Below are 7,488 nucleotides of genomic sequence, written 5' to 3' on the forward strand. Positions count from 1 at the left end.
AAGGCAATAGCTATGGTGAGCACTCTTTTGATTATCAACAACCACCACCACATGCCTATGAACCCCCTTCTCAACATGACTTTGGACCGCCATACTCACAAGTCCCTTATCAACCACCATATGACCCATACCCAGAACCACCACCTCAATATACACCATCTCCATATCCTTATCAAGAGGAACCACCCCCTTGTTATGAGCCTTTTCTCCTAACAAATGAATCTGCCTACCCATCCTAAACCTCTATGGAGAGCACACTTGCCTCTATCACTAGTCTCACCTCTACTCTTCAAGCACTTATATCCCGCATGGACCAACCCTCTACCCCCAATATTCAATCCTCAAGCTCCAATGCACTTCCATCTCAACCACATAATGATCCATCCATCCCATCACCACCATCCATGGAAGAGCACCCACATCCATCAACCCAAGAGCAACATGATCCCAATGATACTATTGACATAGAACAAGAGAGAGGTGATGTGTGGAAAATGATCCAACACAAAAATTCACCGGCAAGTGTACCGGGTCGCATCAAGTAATATAACTCACATGAGTGAGGTCAATCCCACAGGGATTGAAGGATTGAGCAATTTTAGTTTAGTGGTTGATTTAGTCAAGCGAATCAAGTATTGGTTGAGTGGTTTATCATTAACAGAAGCTAAATTGCTTGGAATGTAAAGGGAGAAGGGAATATTGCAGTAAATCAAAGAGAAAGAAAGTAAAGAGACTGAATCTTAAAGTGCAAGTAATGTAAATTGCAGAAACTTAGATTGCAAGTAATGTAAATAACTGAAGCTTAAAGTGCAAGAAATATAAATTGCTTGAATCATAAAAGGAATTGGGAGTTAGAATTGCAGAATTTAAACAAGCAAAGGTAAATTGCAACAAACAGAAGAGTAGAGGATTGATTAAATGGAAATAGATCTCAACAGAAAAAGTAAAAATGCTTTGAAGATCTAAAAACAGAAAATGAGCAATGCTTAATTTGCAGCAATTTAAAAGAGGATTGAAGATCTCAGGAGTGGAAGAGACTAGATAACAAGTTTAGATCTCAAATCCTTCCTTGATCCAACAAGAACAATTGCAAAAGAAATGAAGGAAAGTAGATTGCAGAAAGAGTAGAAGATGAAGCAGTAAATAGAGATTGAAATTCAATTATGCAGAAAAGTAAAACAAGAGATCACAAGGTGAGATTGAAACAGAAGTTCTTCAATTCTTCACCCAAGATCCAAAATAAAAAGTAAAGAGTGCTCAAGCAAGAACAAGGAAGAAGAAAGATCAATTCTCCTTCCCAATTCTCTTAGATCTCAATTCAAAAGTAAAATCTTAAAATGCAAATGAAGTAAAAAGGAAAATTCAAAAGTGATTCTAGAGGTCCTAATTACATCAAACTAGCTCCTATTTATACAATTTCTATTCTTGGATTTTTGGAATTTGGATGGACTTTTGATTTGGTGAAGAAATGAATTAAGTTGGATTTTTAATTCAATTTTCAGCCCATGAAGAATTTTGGTTCCAGGAGGATGCTCAGCTCACAAGTTGAGCTGAGCATTGAGGCCTTGTGTGTGGGTTCCCTTGTAGCGTGCAATGTTGGGATGGGAGGTATCAGGGGAATGCTCAGCTCACAAAGTGAGCTGAGCATTGGTGCCTTGGTGCATGTCTTGTGCGCGCCTTGTGCTCCTTGCCTTGTGATGATGCGTGCTCTATCTCCCTGGCCCGTGTCAAAGTGCTCGCGTGATGCCCATGGGTAGCGCTCTGCTCACTAAGTGAGCTGAGCATTGGCTCTTCCAAGGGAGGTCCTTTAATATATTTCGCGTGTCAAGTCTTGGACATCATCAGGGTAGCGCTCAAGTGGTGCTAAGAGCGCACCTTCCTTGCTGAAGGCTCCGTGTTCGAAACTTGCTCGGAGCATTTTGGCCAATTTTAGCTTATTTTCCTTGCAAGGAGTAGCGTTCCCCTCTTTCCCTTGGGTCACGGGTTCAAACCTTGGATCAAGCATTGGCAAACAATTTCCTTGATTTATTTCTTGTGAGAGCCCGATAATGCTCACTTGGTGAGCTGAGCATTGTTTTTCCTTTCCTTATTTTTTTGCTTCAAATTGTGCTCAGCTCACAAGGTGAGTAGAGCATTGTGCCTTGGTCCCTTGAGAGAAAATGTAGCACTCCCTTGGTGAGCATGGTGCTCTTGGAGAGAGCTTCATGGTTTTCCTTCATTGTTGCTCCACACTTCTTCCTTCCTTGGCCACACTTTTTCTTCCTTGAGCCACGCTTCTTTGGCCACGCTTTCTTCTTTTCTTCTTTTCTTCACCTACAATTAATCAAAACAACCAATCAAAGTATCACCAAATTCACAAGGTTTATAAATCATTAAAAATCAATTAAATTTAGCCTAAACCTCATGATTTAGCATCAATTAGATGATGGTTGTTTGATTCAAAGAAGTCATACATTTCCATTCCAAATTACTTACTTAGAATGCAAGAAAGTGCATAAAACCTAATGAAAGCAAAGAAAAAGGCTAGTGAAACTAGGCTAAGATGACTTGTCATCAAGAGGATCATCTTCGCGAATCCATACTTCATAAGGAGTTAGAGAAAGCACTAAAGGTAAGGTAGTAGAGACCCTTGAAGTTGACAGCGCGGTTGAAGAACTAGTGAAGGAAGACAACAAGGAGGATTTTGTACTTGAAGATGAAGAAATAGTTGAACAGGAAATCATCAAGGATGAATACGATTTCATACTTAAACACCTGGATCAAGCGATAAATCGATTACCTTTCTGATGTTCAGACATTCAAGGAACCCCCATGAAGGAGACACTAGAAACTCCAGTGGACAATAAAGAGTGTGACTTTGTACTGGAACAAGTGGAGGAAGCCGGAATTATTGAAGAAGAAGAAGTGGTTCAAGACTTAGGAGATGCTGAACCTCCATGGGAAAGTCAAGTTATAGAGCCTCCTTCAAAGAAGTTTGAAACTGATGTTAAGGAAGGTGTACAACCTCCTAGGCATCTCATGATTGAAGACTTTGAAAGGGATGCTCAAGAGATGGATTCAATCATTAATGAATTCTTATCTACATTTGAATCCTCTTCCATTGGACTTGACATGAAGATTAAAGAAGAAGAAGAACAATCTCCCATGCCCTTGGTGAACAATGAAGAAGAAATTAAATTGGTAGAAAGCTACTAAGAGGAAGAGGTTGATATTGAAGAAGCTTGCAAAGAGGTGGTAGTTGTCAAAGAAGAACACAAAAGAGTGGAGCTTGCAAGTTCATTAGAAACCCCTCCCCCTAAGTTGCCATCATCCTTCACAACATTCAAGTGGGTAAAATTCATATCCCTTAGCTTTCTAATTCCACTTGAATATGGGCTACTGGAGACGGATGGTCAACTTAGAGCACTTTGTGGAATTAAGAGTAAGAGGAAGATGGTCAGTGGTAAGAATTGCCCTGCAAGGTTCATTATGGTTGGAAGCTTTGAGTTTAAACGCAAAGGTTGGTGTAGAGCTCAACTGAATGGGTCTAGGAAGCTGTTTGGCCACTTTGGTGAGAATTCAGATTGCTTGATACCCGGATGGAATCATGATGATCAACAAGAAGACGGGTGCAAAAGCAAGGTTTGGGACCCCAAAATTTATTCTAGCAATCAACACTCTTGGGGCCTTGTCACTTGCTTTAACTTGCTTGAGGGTTTTCTGCGACTAATTTGGGATCCCGGAGGCTACTGAAATTTCAAACATTGATGGAGATTTCTGGACGAATTCAAGCACAAGCCACCACAGCAGGAAGCTTATCAAATGTCCAACTTAAGGACTTTAACTAAAAGTGCTAGGTGGGAGACAACCCACCATGGTATGATCGTCCTTTTTCAGTTTTAATTCTAGTCTATTTTGTTTGTTTTTTTAGTTTTGATTGAACCTGGAATCATGCATAGCATTCATATTAAGTATTGCATTCTGCATACTGCATTATAAAAAAAATCATGCACATGACGCGTAAGCGTCGGTTACGCATCCGCGTCATAAGTGCATTCAGAAGAAAAGGAAATTGAACAGAGAGTCACGCGAAAGCGTGGCTGGAGGCGTGCCTTTGGCACAAATTGGTCCACGCGACTGCATCGCTGACGCGTCCGCGTCACCCACGCGAACGCATGCCCTGTAAATCGACGTATAAGGGTGTATGGCCGAAAGTTGAGCCGGAATTGGGCTGGACTCGTGCTAGTAGCACAAGCCCTACCACGCGAACGCGTGTCCTACGCGTCCGCGTCGTTCTTTAAACAAGGCCATCCACGCGATCACGTCCACCACGCGATCGCGTGACCCAAAGTTTTGGCAAAATAAGCTTTTCACCAGAGAGTTGCGCGGCCACGCGGCTGCACTCGCGCTGAAGGCACGAAACACTTCACGCGAACGCGTGACCTACGCGTTCGCGTCACTTCATCGAAGCGCTATCCATGCGACCGCGTGCCCCACGCTCTCGCGTCGCTTACGCCGCACAGCTTATCCAAATCAGCCAAATATCTTATCTTTTCTTCCCCAAATCCTAATTCTTCTTTCCCTTCTTATTTTTTTCTTCATCCTTTCTTACTTTCTTTCTCTTTTCCATTGGTGTTAAAATTCTCTTCTTCAACTATTGCATGTTTTCTTGAATTATTCTGGTGCTTCATGACTTGTTTTATTCTGATTGGCTATTATTATTCATAAGTCAATGCTCATTTTTTAATACTGATATTCCTTTTGCATTGATATGCACTTACACTATCTTGCATTACCCACACACTCTTATCCATTGATATGCCATTTGCTTCCACTATTTTCTCACTTGCATGTTGTAGCTACCATGTAATTGAGACATTTAATTATTTGGCATTAACACCCATATTTTATTTATGTTATTATCTTTATTTTTGGGTTACTTTCCTTTCTTTTCCTCTTCTTTCAGGATGGCCACCGAGAGGGGAAAGGGAAGAACTTCTATATGGGGAGACAAACAAGTCCATCTGCACAATCTTTGGAGAAAAACATCAGTTGAAGTAACCCGTCCACTTGCACATCTTAGCATGCACCGAGGACGGTGCAATCTATAAGTGTGGAGAGGTCGATACCGATCCCCACGGGTTAGTTATTCTCTTCTCAACACCAATATTCTATTTTCTTTGTTTGTTCATTGTTGCATTGCATAATAGATTGCATGTGTAGTTGATTGTTTACATTTAAATACTACTTAATTGAAAAATAATAAGTTTCTTTTTAAGACCCTATTTTTGAATAATTTCACTAATTTAAATTAAAAACTAAAACTTTTCATGTGTTAAATTTGTTTGAAGTTGTATTTGGAACATGGTTTTTGAGCCAAAGAACACACAACCTGTGAGGTTTGAGCTTATATATATGGTTACATTATTTAACCATAAATTTTTATTCTTGTGTGTTTTCTTCTCTACAATTGTAATCTTTATTTTGTTCCAATCTATATGTCCAATATTTAGTGTATTTACATGCTTGCATATGATTGAGGCCATTACTTGTTTTTGCTCACTTATCCCAAATAAGCCTACCCTTTTATGTCACCCTTGTTAGCCACTTTGAGCTTTTTAATCCCCTTCTGTTCTATAACCACATCACTAGCCTTAAGCAGAAAAATAAATTAAATATCCCAATTGAATCTTTGGTTAGCTTAAGATAGAGGTTGTGCATCAACTAAGTGTGGGGAAACTGTGGGAACATGGGTTAATAAGGGAATGTATCATGTCTCTAATTCTGAATATTGGAAATTTGGGTATCTACTCATGTAAAACAGAAAATAAAAAAGTACCCTTTATCTTTTCTTCTTCCTCGTGATGAAACAAATCCTGAAAAAAGTACCCCGCCAAGGCGCATTAATTTATGCTCGGCAAAACGCAAAAAATCATTGCCAAGAGACCACACAAGGTCGGCAAAGATAAAGCGACGAGGTTCAAATTAATGTGAGAAGTTATAAAGCAACTCTGAAAAGGCTCAAAAAGCCAAATAAAAGAGGTTACAAAAATAACTTAAAAGCCGACCAACAACAAGGTCGGACCCAACAAAGGGAAGTACTCGACCGCCCTCCCCCAAGGTCCGAGAAAAAAAACCCGGATCCGAGAAAGAAACCCTAAAACGGCGAAAACAAAGATTTCAAAAAAACGCTTACTAAAAGGTTGCTATACAAAAACAACTAAAAAGTACAAGCGAAAAAACGAAATCAAAGGGAAGGGTGAAAACAAAGTTTTCAGAAAAGCGCTAGCTAAAAAGTTGTTATCCAAAAACAACTAAAAAGCATAAAAGCGGAACTAAACGTCAAAGCGCGAACAAACACCGCATAACAAGCTAAAAAAGTTACTACAAGTAGCTAATAGCAAAAAGGTGTTCAAAGCATCCAAAAAAAAAAAAAAAGAGCCCACAGGTCGGGCAAAAAACCAAAAATAAAAGGATTACAGGGAACCAAGATCCTTCCCGGACTCCACATCGGCAGAAGGCTGCGGAGGAAACATAGAAATCGGGACAGCATTGACGGCACCGTCATCTCGGTTTAAAACCTCCACATCAGATCCCTCTCCGGCCAAAGGAAAAGTCGGGTCCACAACCGGAACTTTAGGGTCAGACACCGGAACCTCATCCTCGTTAGGAGCAGGAACAATCTTTCCCTCCACAACAACATTATCCGTACTGAATAAACTCAGATCCAGGTCAGGAGCAAGAACCCGGACCTGAGCTTTCAAATTTTCAAACATAGCATCCATACCCTTAGCCACGTGCCCTTCTAACTCATAAAAATCATCCTGAGCGGATTGCAACCTCTCCTTTGTCTCCACAAGCTCGGCATATGTCCGAGTATAGTTATCCTTCGCCGCCTTCGCCATCTCCTCAGACGCATTCGCTGCCGCCACAGCCGCGGTAGCTTTAGCTTTCTCCTTCTCCAAAGATGCCTCCAGCTCAGCAATCCTAGCAGCCTTCAGCTCGCTAATCCTCTCGAACTCAGATTGAGCCTTCTCAAGTCGGGAACTGGTCGCGCCAAGAGGGGATTTCTTGAACTCCCGGGCAATAGCGGCGTGAAGACTAGCCATCCGGACATAGCTCCGCGCCATATACTGAAAATGGTGCTCCATAGACACATCATCAGTAGAAATAAAGGTCTGAGGGAGAATATGCTGTTCAACCCAACCAAGAGCATCAAAATCCTTATCATTGAAACCGGCAAGCTCTTGAGAGGTCTTCTGCTTCTTGGGAGGAGGACCCGAGGACGAAGGAGGAGAAGAGGTAGCAGGTCCAGAGGTCGGAGGATCTTGATTTATAGGTCAGAACTGGGGAGTCGGAATAGTCTTTGACCGAGTAGTGACACCCACAGTAGTCTTCTTCGGAGAAGATTGGGCAGAAACCTCCCCAGCCTCGATATTTCGAGCAGCCACAGACTTCTTCGTCCGACGAAGATACTTCATGGAATCCGCCTGAGAAGACATCTCTGCA

The sequence above is a fragment of the Arachis hypogaea genome, chromosome 2 (assembly GCF_003086295.3).
Source record: "Arachis hypogaea cultivar Tifrunner chromosome 2, arahy.Tifrunner.gnm2.J5K5, whole genome shotgun sequence".
In the NCBI taxonomy this organism is placed as follows: domain Eukaryota; kingdom Viridiplantae; phylum Streptophyta; class Magnoliopsida; order Fabales; family Fabaceae; genus Arachis; species Arachis hypogaea.